The sequence below is a fragment of the Parasteatoda tepidariorum genome, unplaced genomic scaffold, assembly GCF_043381705.1.
Source record: "Parasteatoda tepidariorum isolate YZ-2023 unplaced genomic scaffold, CAS_Ptep_4.0 HiC_scaffold_60, whole genome shotgun sequence".
NCBI classification, from domain to species: domain Eukaryota; kingdom Metazoa; phylum Arthropoda; class Arachnida; order Araneae; family Theridiidae; genus Parasteatoda; species Parasteatoda tepidariorum.
Genome location: NW_027261840.1, coordinates 1 through 15,400, shown reverse-complemented (window position 1 = coordinate 15,400; position 15,400 = coordinate 1). Strand labels below are relative to the sequence as shown.

General features: G+C 27.5%; 1 long non-coding RNA gene across 1 annotated transcript in view; it reads right to left on the bottom strand.

Moving 5' to 3' along the window:
- Nucleotides 1–15,348, bottom strand: part of LOC122272619 (uncharacterized) — a 21,798-nt gene extending 6,450 nt beyond the window's left edge. Inside the window, exons 1-3 of the long non-coding RNA XR_011636013.1 lie at nucleotides 14,657–15,348; nucleotides 13,363–13,486; nucleotides 6,666–6,786 (exon numbers count right to left, since the gene is read on the bottom strand). This is a non-coding gene — a long non-coding RNA (uncharacterized lncRNA). The remainder of the gene's footprint in view (nucleotides 1–6,665; nucleotides 6,787–13,362; nucleotides 13,487–14,656) is intronic.
- Between the last annotated feature and the right edge of the window lie 52 nt (nucleotides 15,349–15,400).

Below are 15,400 nucleotides of genomic sequence, written 5' to 3'. Positions count from 1 at the left end.
AATAAAACAATGAAAATTTTCATTCATAAAATTTGCAAATAAAAAAAAATTACAGATTTATAAAGTTAAGAAGAGCAATGATTTTTAGATCTAAGAAGAATGCTTTAGTGCCAAATTACCAAAGAGAGTTACTTTATCATATACTTCCATGAAAAAAATTATATAAATATTTTTGTAAGATCATAAAAAATCTACATTGACCCACAAAAAAAGAGAGATTATAAAATGCAAAGTAAGAAAAAAAGGAATATCTTGTAGATAAGGTAAAACCTATGCTAAGGAAATTCTTTTTAAATGGTGTGTATCATAGTCAACATTTTGTCAAGCAAACACCTCCAGGGTTGTAAAGCAAAATGTATCAGTAAAGGTGTAAAAAACATGCACATTTCAACATAAAATTCTGAAATTTTTTGTGTTTTTTTCTTTAGTACATCTAAGATATTAGATTTCAAGCATGAATCCATGTTTCCACAATAATTATCATCCATAATACTAAATTATTTGTCTTCAAACTATTTATGCTTGAATTATTTTATTTTAAGTTTTTCAAATGCCTAATTTAATAGTATTTAATGAAATAAACATTATTTGACTAATAAGACTTTGAAATACTAAATAAAAATAAAATAATATGTATTCTAAATTTGAAAAATTGGAATAAATTTAGAATTTGCTTAAATTTATACGAAAAAAAACTTACATTTTCATATGTTATTAGAGGCACACTAATATTAACTTCAAAAGAACTTACAAAAACTGTATTTTTCGAATTTATACATGATTTATGACAAAGAATGATAATGACAGTTTGTGACAAATTTATAAAATCAGGCCTTGTTAGCTTTAAAATAAACATAATCTTTTATGAACATTTGTATAACATAATCTTTTATGAACATTTATATATGTATATATCTTGCCTTTCTAAGAAAATAAAAAACTGTACCCATAGAGAAAATTTAAAAAATTTAGGAATGAAAAATCTAACATTACAATATGTATACTATAACCATTTTGATACAAGGTGAATAAAAAGAAAATATTCAATAAATCAGTACTGAATAACTTTATTTATTATTTGCTCCCCTCTCTGGTGGTTTAAAGTTATAAAATTAAAAGTAAAACACATTTTTTTGTAGATCATCCTATCAGAATAAAGATTAACTGCATTCTGCATAACTTGGCATCAACTGCTTGCAGCCGACTCACGATAGTCGATATTTGCCACTGTCAAGTAATTTTTCTCTCGTACATATTTTGTTCTTTCTAGGAGCTATAAGACACTCATTTTCACAGTATCAGTATTAAAACTGCTCAGTATAGGTACAGTATTAATAAATAACAAATATATATTAATATAATACTTTGAACCTACACTAGTATATTTAGTACCTATTACATAACATTTCAATTTTTGAGTTTTGAACAAAATACATTGGAAGCAAACTAAAGCCCAAATTTTAAATTGAAATAGAATTTTTATAGGATCAAGAAATATAATTTTGAGCAAGATAAATTCTTTATCCGACTTCAAAAATATTTAAATGTAGTGGTGGAAAAAGGTGAAAATTATTCTAATTTTAAGAGTTCACATGCCATTAGAATGCTACAGGGTGGTCACTCAAATCAGATTTCAAATTTCCCTGATTTTTCCAGATAAAAATCCTAAAATTTCCAGGTTTTTGTTTCTTTTTTCTTATAAAGTGTAGGATGTGTGTACAAGAAAAGTGTCTATATTATAAAATATTTTATTCAAAATGTTATTTTTTTAACATATCATCTTGAAAAAAATTATTTATTTTGACAATATGGCAAGATTTTTTATTTGTTTTTTAATGCTTTGGTACAAAATTTTGAATCAAAAATCATATATTGACCAACAAAAGAGTAAAATTAAATATTAATATATAGTTAGTTCTTAAAAAAACCTATTTTTCTCAAATTAAAGTATGTTATAAAAGATTAAAATGAAATAGAAAAAATTAGCATTAATGCAACAATTTGTCGACATTGCTGTTAGCGATTGTAAAAAAAAAAAATGTGTGATTGGTTGGTTTGCTGAGAAAAAATAATTCACAGATTTCTTTGAATGGGAATACAAAAACTTTCAGAAAAAGAGTGGGATATAAAATCTATTATTATTAAATTATAACCAACCAATTTTTGGAGAATTTTATAAAGTTAAAAATACAAAAACATTTTGTCAAAATGGAAAAAAATTACCACGAAAGCATCGGAATAAACTTGAGCCGTAAATGGATTCAGCCCAAGGACAGAATTTAATAACAGAAGCTATTATCCTAATCCCTTCTTCCACCTCCATCACAATCTCTCCTAAATTGCACAGTCCTATAGCGGTCAAAGGTTTCTACATTCGTTTAGCAACAGTGGGAAAATTTAATTTTATGTGGCATTCTAGTTTAGCAGAGCTGTAATGGAGCAAATTTTGATGCAAGCAAAGTATCGTTAAGTAGATGATGTTTCAACTGTTTGGAGATACATTTCTGTCTAAAAAGATTGGGTATAATGAATTAAATAATTTAAATTAAGAAAATTAGTAAATAATTTAAATTAGTGAAATTAAAAATATTATGAAAGAAAAAATTTCCAGCTTTCCTTTAAAATTGCCTGATTTTTCCAGGTTTTTATCCAAATTTCCCTGATTTTTCCAGTATAAAAAAATTGCCTGATAATTCCAGGTTTTCAAGGTTTTCCAGGTGGATGGCCACCCTGATAAATAGACACTTTTAGATGGGAATTAAAATAAGAGATTGTTATTGTAGATGTTGTGATGTAAAATATTTATATAGAATGATATATTTTTTTAAAAATTAAAAATAGCATGTGATTACCCCTTTTTCTATTAAGAAAAATTTTAAATTGTTTCAAAATAATTTAAACAGTTGAATTACACAGGGATGAGATTAGCCAAAAGGCAAAAAAGCTGAATCTCCACGATAGTAAATTTTACGCAAGCGCAGCCCTTTAATAATAAATTCCAGACAGTTTAAGGTAATAAATAATGTGTTGACATACAATTGTGTACTAATCTATTATTATAAAAACGACTACATTGATACTTAACATTTAGTGAAAATAAAAATTACCAATTGAAAAAATAAAGCTGGAAATTATATTTTTCCTCAGTTCACATAAGAGACAATTATTACTTGAAAAACTACCTGGTTTAGCAAATTAAAACTACTGAGAATATACATTAATATTTCATTTCTTTTAATAAATACTGTTATGTGATTTATAGCAAATATATCAGTAATATTACTTTTTAAATTATATTGGAAAAAAAAAATTTAACAATGGACCGAATCATTATGTTCATATTATAGTCTAATCTAACTAGAGCCCTCTGAAACATATCAATAACAGTGAAGTAGAAATATATAGTAACTCCTTAACATACAAAAATTGCTATTTTAGTTTGAAAAATTACATGACAATCAGCAACTGTTTAGATAATTGTTTTTTATTTGATAAGAATTTTGCATTTTATAGCATAAATAACAGCAATTATAAATAAAATTTTGATGATGAGTTAATTAACTCTTTTTCCAAAAAAAAAAAATTAATTAAATCCCTTTTTAAGTGATTGCTTTTGTTTGCTATATCTTTTATGTTTGCTATATTTAGTCGTTAGTCCATCTTCAAACATCTTGTGACAAATCCTATTTTTTCTTCTTTGCAAGCACAGAATGTAAGTTTTGAATATATTCCCTTCCAGTTTCTCTGATGTTGTAACACTTACATATACTAATAATCGTCGTTAGAAAAACAGTCACCTTTATAGTAACTAATTTTAAAAAAATTTACTTCTTACAAGAATCGCGATAGTTGATCTTAAAATTGCGTGAATATGAATAACAATTATGGATTTTGAAATCACATGAATATGAAACTAGATATACGATTTTGAAAATGAGAAAATACAAACTGGGATATAGAATTTTTAAAACGCGTAAATACAAATCACGATTCATAATTTTTAGATCGCGTAAATACGAATCATGATGCGTAATTTTTAGATTGCATAAATAAGAATTATGATGCATAATTTTTAGAATGCGTGAATGCGAATCCCAATGCCTTATTTTAAAATCACGTATAAATGAAAATCAATGTTTGATATTATAAACAGCATGAGCAAATCAAGACATTGAATTTTAAACTTGCGTGAATACGAATCGCTTCATAGGTTTTTAAAAAGGCGTAAATACGAATCAGAACGTACAATATTCAAATCGCGTGAATAAGAATCTCAACACGCAAATATGAAAAGCTATGTTTCATATTAAAATCGTGTGAATAAGAATCGAGATAGTGGCAGATTCCAGGCTTGGGACCTCTAAAAGGCTTGTCAGAAACAGCCTCGTTTGAACTACAAAAATCGGATCTATCTGGAGGGCGGGTAAAAAATTCGGAAAATCTTATCTGCTGCGAGTAAAAGGGGAGAAAATAGCTAAAATAAGTAAAAATGAGAAAGGATTGGTAGCTATGTAGTTTGAATTTTCTGTTTCTCTTTGAAAATGGGTGAATTTTCTGAAAAAGCGGAATACTTATAAAAAAAAGTGAAATTTTTAGAAAAATCTGAATTTTTGATAAAAAAAAAAGCTGAAATTCAAGAGATAAAAGTGAAAAAAGCGGAAATCAGCTAAAAAGCGGAAAAATCTCACCCCTGATTACATTAAAATTATTCATCAAAAGTAATAAAAAAATTACATTTATGATGTACTTTTTATTTTCATAAAAAATAAGTAATGTCCATAAAGCTTGACAAATTGAANATAAAAAAATTACATTTATGATGTACTTTTTATTTTCATAAAAATAAGTAATGTCCATAAAGCTTGACAAATTGAATATAAAATTACTATTCATAAACTCTCAAAATTAACTTTTTCTTACTACTTAATTAATTCTATAGGTTAGCAATCCCATAATTAGAATAAAAAATATTATGCACAAGAGAAATTTCTTCTGACAAAAATCGCTGAAAATCAATTACCCAACATAAGCATTAATGACCATTCCAGCTTAAAGAGAAACACTCTGGGATAATAAGTTTATCCACGAAAAAAAATCTTTAAAGGAACATTATTGCTTAGTATAAATGAGCAGTTTTAGTAAAATTAGTAGCTTATGGCGTAGGTGGTATATGGGTGATTCTTAGGAAACATGACAATTCAGACCAAAAAATTTCTACAAATTTAAAGTCTTCAACACAATCAAAACATGTTTTTTGTATATTTATTTAGTTACATTTATTAATATCTTACAGATAGCAGTGTAGTTTATTGACATTCTCTCAAGAAAAAAATAAAATAGAAATTCACCACATTTTGAATGCCAGGAAAATGACATATTAGCTTAGAAGTTCTAAAAAACAGTCATTTTAAGCTATTAGTAAGTAACATAACCTAAGCCCTTATGTTAGATGGACCATGAATAACTTAAATTAATTCTTTTATCTACTGCAGAGAGAATCAAAAAAAAAATTGTTGCTGATATGTACAGAATAAAATTGTGTAGAATAATCAATCATTAAATAAATAAATAACTTTGATCACATCCAAGCATATTACAATCATATATAAACTTGGTATTAGTTTAATATTTGCTTTCCCTCCTTACAGTATTAGCAGTTTAAAAAAAATTTACGTAGATAGTATACACCAGACGGAGACAAATATATAAAAATTATAAAATGATTTTTTTACTTAACTAATAATTACGAGTATTTTTTCACTTTTGCTAAAATTCCAAATATTGAAACAGATCCGCTTAAATTAGTAAGACATTTTTATAATGTTTTTTTTTAATTAAATAATTATGCATTACTGCTACTGACTGAAAACTTATTAAAAAACTTTACACATATATAAAGCTCTTTATTGTACTGTTTGATGGTTTCATGCTGAGTGAAACAGTAAATAAGAAATTTTAAATTTATTATATAAGTTCTATAATGCTCATTTTGAATAAAAAGGAAGGAAGGCAATTTTAATAACTTGCATTGCTCACTTGCATTTTGATCACTCAAAAAATTAATAATAAACAAAAATATTTTAAGATTTTTTTTTCCTTTTTAAATTAATCCTTGAGACAAATTTTACATTTATTTGCATCTATTTTGAAAAAACAGGTTTTTGAAGTTCCTTCTTAATTCTAAGAAAACAAAAATTATCAGTCAAGTTTTTCTGTTATAAAAAAAATTATTAGTTAAAACTTTTCTACATAAGTAATTTTTAGCAAACAAATAACTGACTAACACAGCAACAAAAATTTGTACCCTACAACTAAGGATTTAAGTAGCCCTGGGCGAAACATTTAATCAAGGTTAAAATTTTGTTTTGTTAAAAAAAAATACAGATTTACCATTGGAATTTTTTATTTCACTCAGATTTTTTTTAAAAACTCCTTTCACGTTTTAAGACCCTATATTCTAGGGATTGAAAATTAGAGTATATCGAAAAAAAAAGGTATGTTTATTAAAAGAAAGTTGATTTGTGAAATTAATTGTAATATAATAACTCGTGATTTAAAATTAAAATAAAAAAAGAAAAAAAATCAAGTAAAAACAATTTTTTTCAAAATTAGAATAAGAAAAGTCCTTTAGAATTAAAAAAAAAACAGACAAATAAATAGCTTACTTCTGACTCTGGCTGGAGGTGTGGATACAGAGCAAGACATTGAGAAGAACTGGAAGAAGGAGGAGGAGAAGATGAAGTGCTGGGATTCAAATACTGGAAACAAATCAGTGCCACTCACCTGCTGAGAAACATAAGATAATGAATGATAGATACATAAAAATACAAATTTAAACATAAATGTAAATATAACCTTCAGAAGGATATTGGGTGGGGGTACCTAGAGGGTAAACGTAGTTTAAAAAAATCGATTCAGCATTTTCATAAATTTAAGTTTCAATCTCATGTTTTTCTAAAGCAAACTATATAAGACTATTAAACAAAAGCTTTCATGAATGTGATAATGCAAATTTTAATTGAATAAATGGTTCTCATAAATTAATTTTCTTTTTATATGTATGATATACATTTTGTAGGATGCATAATAAGAAAAGGAAGTTATTTTGATATTTGATATCACTTTAATTCTTTTTCTTGTACCCAGAAAATTAGGATATCAAAATTGTACTGTGTTAAAAGAAATTAAGCAGAGTTTAAAATTAAGATTCCATTTTGTCTATTTTTCAGGTAATGAGATATTACTTAAGATTTTAGAAGACAAATATTTTAATTCTTTAGTTTTAATTACAATTTCTTAAATATAGATTTAAGCACTAGCAAGTTTATCAATAATTACAATCACAGTGAATAAATAAATATTCGGAATGATTTCAAGGCAGTAGAATAAAAAATAATTCGATATTTATGCTATTTAAACTAAGATTTAAAGTTTCCCTGTAATTTGGTTTTGATAAACATATTTATTTAAATGTATTACATTACTGTACTATTTCATAAAAATGTCATATTGACGTATTGTAATAAAAGTTAGTATGCCTATAAAATAATGNTTTCAACAGGATTCAAAATGACAAGAATTTTTTTTTTAATTCTATTATAACAATCAAAATAAGCAAATTTGAAGGAACTGAAGAAATCTCAGTAGAAGAGTTAAATCATGCTTGTATTGATAGTTTATAATGCTAGCAAAATCATATTTAAATACTAGCATCATCAAATTCATAGATGTCAGAAATTGAAGGTGTAGGTAAAGGGTCATTTTCTCAATTGTTTTATATGCTAAAGTAACCTTTCCTTTTTTTTAATTATTATTATTTCATGTTAAACTGCTCTTCCAAATGATTAAAAACAATNTTTTGTAGGATGCATAACAAGAAAAGGAAGTTATTTTGATAATAGAGGCATTACCTAGTTATAATATACCAAGTTATAATACCATATTAAATTTAACTAATTTTATTTGTAATTGAGGCACTTCAATTCTTTTTCTTGTACCCAGAAAATTAGGATATCAAAATTGTACTGTGTTAAAAGAAATTAAGCAGAGTTTGAAATTAAGATTCCATTTTGTCTATGTTTCAGGTACTGAGATATTACTTAAGATTTTAGAAGACAAATATTTTAATTCTTTAGCTTTAATTACAATTTTTTAAATATAGATTTAAGCACTAGCAAGTTTATCAATAATTACAATCACAGGGAATAAATAAATATTCGGAATGATTTCAAGGCAGTAGAATAAAAAATAATTCAATATTTATGCTATTTAAACTAAGATTTAAAGTTTCCCTGTAATTTGGTTTTGATAAACACATTTATTTAAATGTATTACATTACTATTTCATAAAAATGTCATATTGACGTATTGTAAAAAAAGTTAGTATGCCTATAAAATAATGAAATCTAATTAACAGGATTCAAAATGACAAGATTTTTTTTTTTAAATTCTATTATTACAATCAAAATAAGTAAATTTGAAGGAACTGAAGAAATCTCAGTAGAAGGGTTAAATCATGTTTGTATTGATAGTTTATAATGCTAGCAAAACCATATTTAAATCAAATTCATAGATGTCAGAAATTGAAGGTGTAGGTAAAGGGTCATTTTCTCAATTGTTTTATATGCTAAAGTAACATTCTTTCTTTCTTTTTTTTTAATTATTAATATTTCATCTTAAACTGCTCTTCCAAATGATAAAAAACAATATGTCACATTTTGTATTTAAATTATATTTTCAAGAAAATAAAACGCAAGTGAAATGTCATGACTGTCACAAAAATGAACTTTTAAATACGTTACTATATTAAAAGGATACATAGACACATATAATATGATTTAGTATGACTGTTTACATAACATACATATTCTTTGAATAATTAGTATATTTTGTTTTACACATCATTTTGAATGCAATATTTGTGTACTTCAAATACATAAAGTGGCAAACAAAACTATATTGGTGGCTTTAGATGAATAGAACAAAACTCCTGGTAGGGTGCATAGCCAGATTTTACAACAAAAAAAGCACATTTTAAGTACTTTTCAGGCACTCAAAAAAATTGTTTTAATCACTTTTAAAAAAAAATCATAATTATGATTAGTGCAGTAATAAAAATTACTTTTTTCTATTTTTAAAGTTTATTAATAAAATTTCAAAAAAATTATTATAATTATTTATATATTTGCTTATAATTATATATAAACAAAAAATCAATAAATTTTTTTAAAAAAATTAAAAACTTTACATAATCGTGATAAAATAACTAGTTTCTGATAAATATTGCAAAGAAAATCGTGAAAATCACACATTTTTTTATAATTTAAAATGACAATCAATACGGCAATGAAAAAAAAAAACTTTTTAAAAGAAAGAAAATTAAGCACTTTTTACAAACCCTGAAAAAAAAGCACTTTTAAGGTCATTTAAAAACTGTAAGTAAAAAATAAGCACCTTTAAGCATTTTTTAAAAATGCTGCGCACCCTGTTCTAGGTTAGAAATAACATTTCTCACTAAAGAATATTAAAGGTTAACATTTCCTTTATGGTATATAAGTTATACTTAATGTTAAAAACTCTATGTGTTACTTTATTGAGGGTAATTACTGTCCCTCCAGCCTTCTTTCAATAAATTGCAAGTGAGCAGGAAAAAAATTTTTTGTACAAACTATAATAACTTATTATTATAAACTATATCAAGAGTTTAATTTAAAAAAAAAAAATAGCTTTACAACTAATAGGAAAAACTATTGTTTTTTAATTACAGTACCAACCTAAAATACAATTAAAAGGGAAAGTTATTACTGAATAAGGGACAGTAATTTTTTTATTATTTAAAAAACCTTTAATGCGTTTAACATGTTTTAATTTTATAATGCAATTACATATAAGTTTTACCTGTAAAAACTTTTAAATTAATATTTAAATAAAAAAAACTAATTAATATACATCAGGCTTTGCTAAATTGTTTATCCTATTCATTGAGGTTTTGATTTAATTCTATTTGGCATAAAAAAATTATTAATCCATACTTCATTTGCTAGATAATGCTTAAGTTCCCTCCACATCTTCCAGCTTACATATTATGCAACTTTTTATGACTTACTAAGACAATATTAACTCCGCCATATGGATAGCTTCGGCTATTTCGAGCGCCAGACCCAAGCCTGGATAAAGGAGGAGGGTTGGGCGTAGGGCTAGTCCCTCTACCCCGTAAAACATCCCTGACTACAGAAACCAAAAGCATATCGGGCCAAATTCTCTTAGCGGAAGCAATGACTTGTGAAATTCCAAATGACAGTTATCTAACCTGGAATGAGGAAATCACGCCTATGAAGTGTCGAAGGGAAAGCCATTTGGAGCCTTTGAAGCGGAAGAAGTCATTGATGAAACCTAAAAACAAGTTACGAATTGGTGCTTGAAATGTAAGAACTATGCACCAATGTGGAAAAAGCAGACAGGTGTCAATAGAAATGGATAGATACCATTTGGATATCTTGGAAATATCAGAACTAAGATGGACAGGTTTTGGCAAGCCTAAAACTGGAAATGAACAAATCATTTTGTACTCAGGAGCTGAAGAAAAGCACGAAAGAGGCGTGGCGCTAATCATTAATAAAGAAACAGCGAAGAGTCTCTTGGAATGGGAACCAATCAATGATAGAATTTTAAGAGCACGATTTTATTCAAAATACATTAAACTATCAATTATTCAAGTGTATGCACAAACGAATGATGCTGATGAGGAGGAAAAGGAGACATTTTATGATCAACTACAATGTATTTTAAATCGAGTTCCAAAACATGACATGATAATTCTTATGGGAGACCTCAATGCTGAGGTTGGAAAACGGATAAGTGATGATGAAACCTCCATGGGAAACGAATCACCGGGCGAGAAGAACGAAAATGGAGAACGGTTTGTTTCCCTGTGCGAACTAAATAGTCTGAACATAGGTGGGAGTAGATTCAAGCATAGAGAGATACATAAATGTACATGGACCACACTAGACGGAAGAGCAAAAAATCAAATCGATCATATTGCAATTTTATTTAATCGGTATAGACAGCAATATAGTCAAATTGATAGTGAAGTAAAAAAGTCAGCCAGAAAAGACAAAAGGAAATATTTCACAGACCTTGCTACTGAAGCTCAAGATGCAACGCATAAAGGACAAATAAGTACTTTCTATCAGAAAGTGAAACAAATAAAAGGAAATAAATGAAATTTGCAATGTGCAATATGAGAAAAAAAAACCATAAGTTACTTACTACGGATAAGATGATCGAAGAAAGATGGAGAGAATCTTTTGAAGATACGCCTAACGCACACCATGTTGAAAATTCTGAGCAACTCCCAAATGTTACATTAAATGTAGCATCTACTGTAGATTTTTCTTTGGAAGATATCTCGCTGGATGAGGTACAGAATGCCCCGAGGGCCACAAAACCAAAGAAGGCTGCAGGGAGAGATGGAATCGTGGCAGAGACGCTTAAGGCAGATTTTGCAAAGGCAGACAGTTGCAAAAGCTCTTCAATGAAATCTGGAGAAATGAAATACCAGAACAATGGAAAGAAGCAGTAATAGTGAAAATTCCCAAGAAAGGCGATCTAACAAAATGCGAAAATTGGAGGGGCATTAGCCTACTTTCCATACCGGGAAAAATATTTAGAAGGATAATTTTGAATAGACTAAAACATGAAATTTATGGAATTTTAAGAGAAGAACAAGCAGGTTTCCGCAGTGGAAATGGAACAATGCAGCAAATCTTCACACTTAGAAATATCATTGAGCAAAGCTTAGAATTTAACACCTCTTTATATTTAAACTTTATTGATTTCAGTATAGCCTTTGATTCAGTTAAGAGAGAGAAATTATGGGAAATTTTACCACTTTATAATATACCAGAGAAATATATTAACATAATCAAAGATATGTATGATAACAGCAAAGCATGTATAAGAAGTAAATGGAGAATTAACTGAATTATTTTTGGTAAAAACTGGCGTGAGACAGGAATGTGTTTTATCAGGATTTTTATTTATACTGGTGATAGACTGGATTATGCGAAACAGCTTGAAAGATGAAAAAAGAGGAATAAGGTGGAATTTCACAACTACTTCAGAAGACCTTGATTTTGCTGATGACATTGTACTTATTTCATCCAAATGTACAAACCTCCAGTTTAAAACAGACAGATACAACAAATATTCATAAACAAGAAGAAAACTAAAGTATAAAACAATTGAAGATGAAATTAAAAAACAAAGATGGAGCTGGCTTGGACATATCCTTAGAATGCCCAAAGAAAAAATTACATCTTTTGCGCTTACATGAGCCCTTGATGGTAAAAGAACAAGAGGAAGACCCAGACTTACCATCCAGCGCATGTTTTTGAACAAATTAAAATAATGTAGAATATCTAGCTGGGAGGAAGCAAGATCTATTGCTAGAGACAGGAGGCGTTGGAGGGATATGCTAGAGGCCTTAAGTGCCCAAAGGCACGTAGAGGATAAGTAAGTAAGTAAGATAATATTTCTTTATAATAAATTTTTTTTTCTTTATGTTTGGTTTTTACTATATTTTTTTCAGCAATCTTTACAGTACTATGATCATTTTAAGTACTCAAAGAGTTTCTCTTTTGTATTCTTTCAAATGTACAAATTTTTAAAAATTATTATTATCATCATCATTACTTTTTCCCATATCTCATACCGCTATCAGGATAGGAACACAAATCTGCAGTTGGCATTTTAGATAATATAATCATGTAGTACGTAACTATTTTACAATACATAGACACTCCAACAACTACAGACACCTTTAAATAGCTGCAGCTGTTTGAAAACAAAAGTTAAAAGAGTGCACTGGGACTTGAACCTTTCTGAGCACCATGTATACAGACTGTTATTGCTTTATACAGAAACTCACCTGTTTTTGATAGACTTTAATTAAAAAAATAAACAATGTTACATATATGAAAAAAATAAAATTAACCAATCATTTAAATGATTTTATAATATCTGAATAAAAATCCTTACTGAATAAAAACTATCCACTTAAGTTAGTGCGTAAATACGGATATTTAAGTTTAGAAGTCTAACAAAAAGTTTTTCAAATAAAAATATAGGGTTAGTCAATGTTCAAACAAACTTAAAGAGAAATCCCCAATGATTGCATTCATTTCCTTTAAAGGTCGATCTTTTTCCCTTTCGTGAAATTAATTGTAATATAATAATTTGTGATTTAAAATTAAAAGAAAAAAAGAAAAAAAAATCAAGTAAAAACAATTTTTTTCTAAATTAGAATAAGAAAAGTCCTTTAGAATAAAAAAAATAATAACAGACAAATAAATAACTTACTTCTGACTCTGGCTGGAGGTGTGGATACAGAGGAAGACATTGAGAAGAACTGGAAGAAGAAGGAGGAGGAGAAGATGAAGGGCTGGGATTCAAATACTGGAAACGAATCAGTGCCGCTCACCTGCTGAGAAACATAAGATAATGAATGACAGAAACATATAAATACAAATTTAAACAAAAATATAAATATAACCTTCAGAAGTAAAAAATCTTTTTAATAAAACATATTTCTGGAGAATCCCACTATCTGATGTTTTTGAGTTTAATTACCAGGCAATCAAACATTTATAACCAGGGGTCTGTCCAGACATTTTGTGAAAGGTCCGTTTTTCGTGAAATTGTGAAAAAATTACTCACATTCTTTCAACCAGGGTCAGCTTTTATGAATTTGTGCAAATAGGGTCCGTTATTGCAAAAAAAAATTTTTTTTCAAGAAGTTTTTAAATTGTATAGACATACAAGATTATGCTCAACACTGTAAAATTGTAATTAAAAAAATTAAATTTTAAAAAATAAACAACAATTGCTGCTTCTAAATTAGAGATGCAACATACAAATATTTGGTATTTAGCCTATACTGCTGAACGCAGAATATTAATTTCGGACGAATAACGGAAGAATCGTCTGCCGAAGACAAAACTTAATTCGTTTACATCCATCTTTCTTGTTTTCTGCCCTGGAAAGGGTTTATTCGATTAACAAAATAATAATGAAGATAAACAAATTTGTGAAGGGTCCGTTTTTATAAAAAGATATTTTGTGAAGGGTGCGTTAACGGACCCAAATTATAATAACAGCAATTTTTTCAGTGTCTGGCAAGAAAATTTTTTTTTCATAAAAATTTAATAACAAAATTTTAAAAATTTTCCAGCTTTTTATCAGCCACCAAAGCTATATTCAATGCTCCCCACAACACTCAAACCAAGAAAGAACTGTTCACAGGCCTTGGAGATAAAATTTAACATGAAATTCGTATTTAAATGTAATAGTGTTTTTTCTACCTTAAAAAAAGAAACTTAACTAATATCAGGAAACAAGAATAAAATTCGAATAGTTATCAAGTTGCAAAATTAAAATAAATAAATAAAATGCTACCATTAATGTTCATCGAATTTATCTGACAAAGCAGTTATAAACAATAATTAAATATTAATGTACTAGCAATAAGCTTACGTTCTTTTTTTTTAACAATTAAACCTATAAGCTAATAAATATCACTAATGAGGTCATCTGTAAAATATTTGAAAAATTCACTTATCGAAAACTAAATTTAAAACAATGGGTAATGCTTTACCAATCAGAAAATTCCATTTCGCTTTTTTTACTCATTCTGCTTGAACAGTTCGTCATAGATGGTTTGAATAATGGCAGTGATCTTCTTTGTGCTCCAAATTATTGATATGCCAAATGTCATTGCTTTCGGACGGCTGATTTATGAATCTCTAAAAGACCCATAGACATTCATTTATATAAATATAGAATTTCTTTTTCTAGTGATATTAATTATAAGGATCAGACCATAGCTAATGAAATTCAAAATAACTTTTATGTTTGGATGGAAAAATAAGTACTTACATAATATTAACTCGTTTTCTCATAAAACTAGGGAACTAGTAAAACTAGGGAACAAAGCTAAGGACCTAGGAACATTCTTTCAAAATAGGTGAACATGAAAATATTTAGAGGAAACCATTTAATTCTTACAAAACTCTTATTTTAAGCCAAATGCAGATATTTGATGTTAGCTTTGCCACTATCTTAAATCTACAGAAGAAGTCAGAGTGGTGCAAAACTGAAATTTTGCTATCTAGACAAAGGAGGTAGTGATTCTGATGAATTTGTTCATGTTAAATCGAAAAAAAGAAATCAAATCCTAATCAACGGAACTAAAAGTTTAGAAGTTATTGCTGTTTAATAAAAAAAATAAAAAAACAATGCAAATTTAGACTTATAAATATTTAAGCATCTGACACTGCTGTCTGGGAAAGTGAGGTATTGTCTCATATGTCACATTAACTCTAAATTGAACATGATCAAA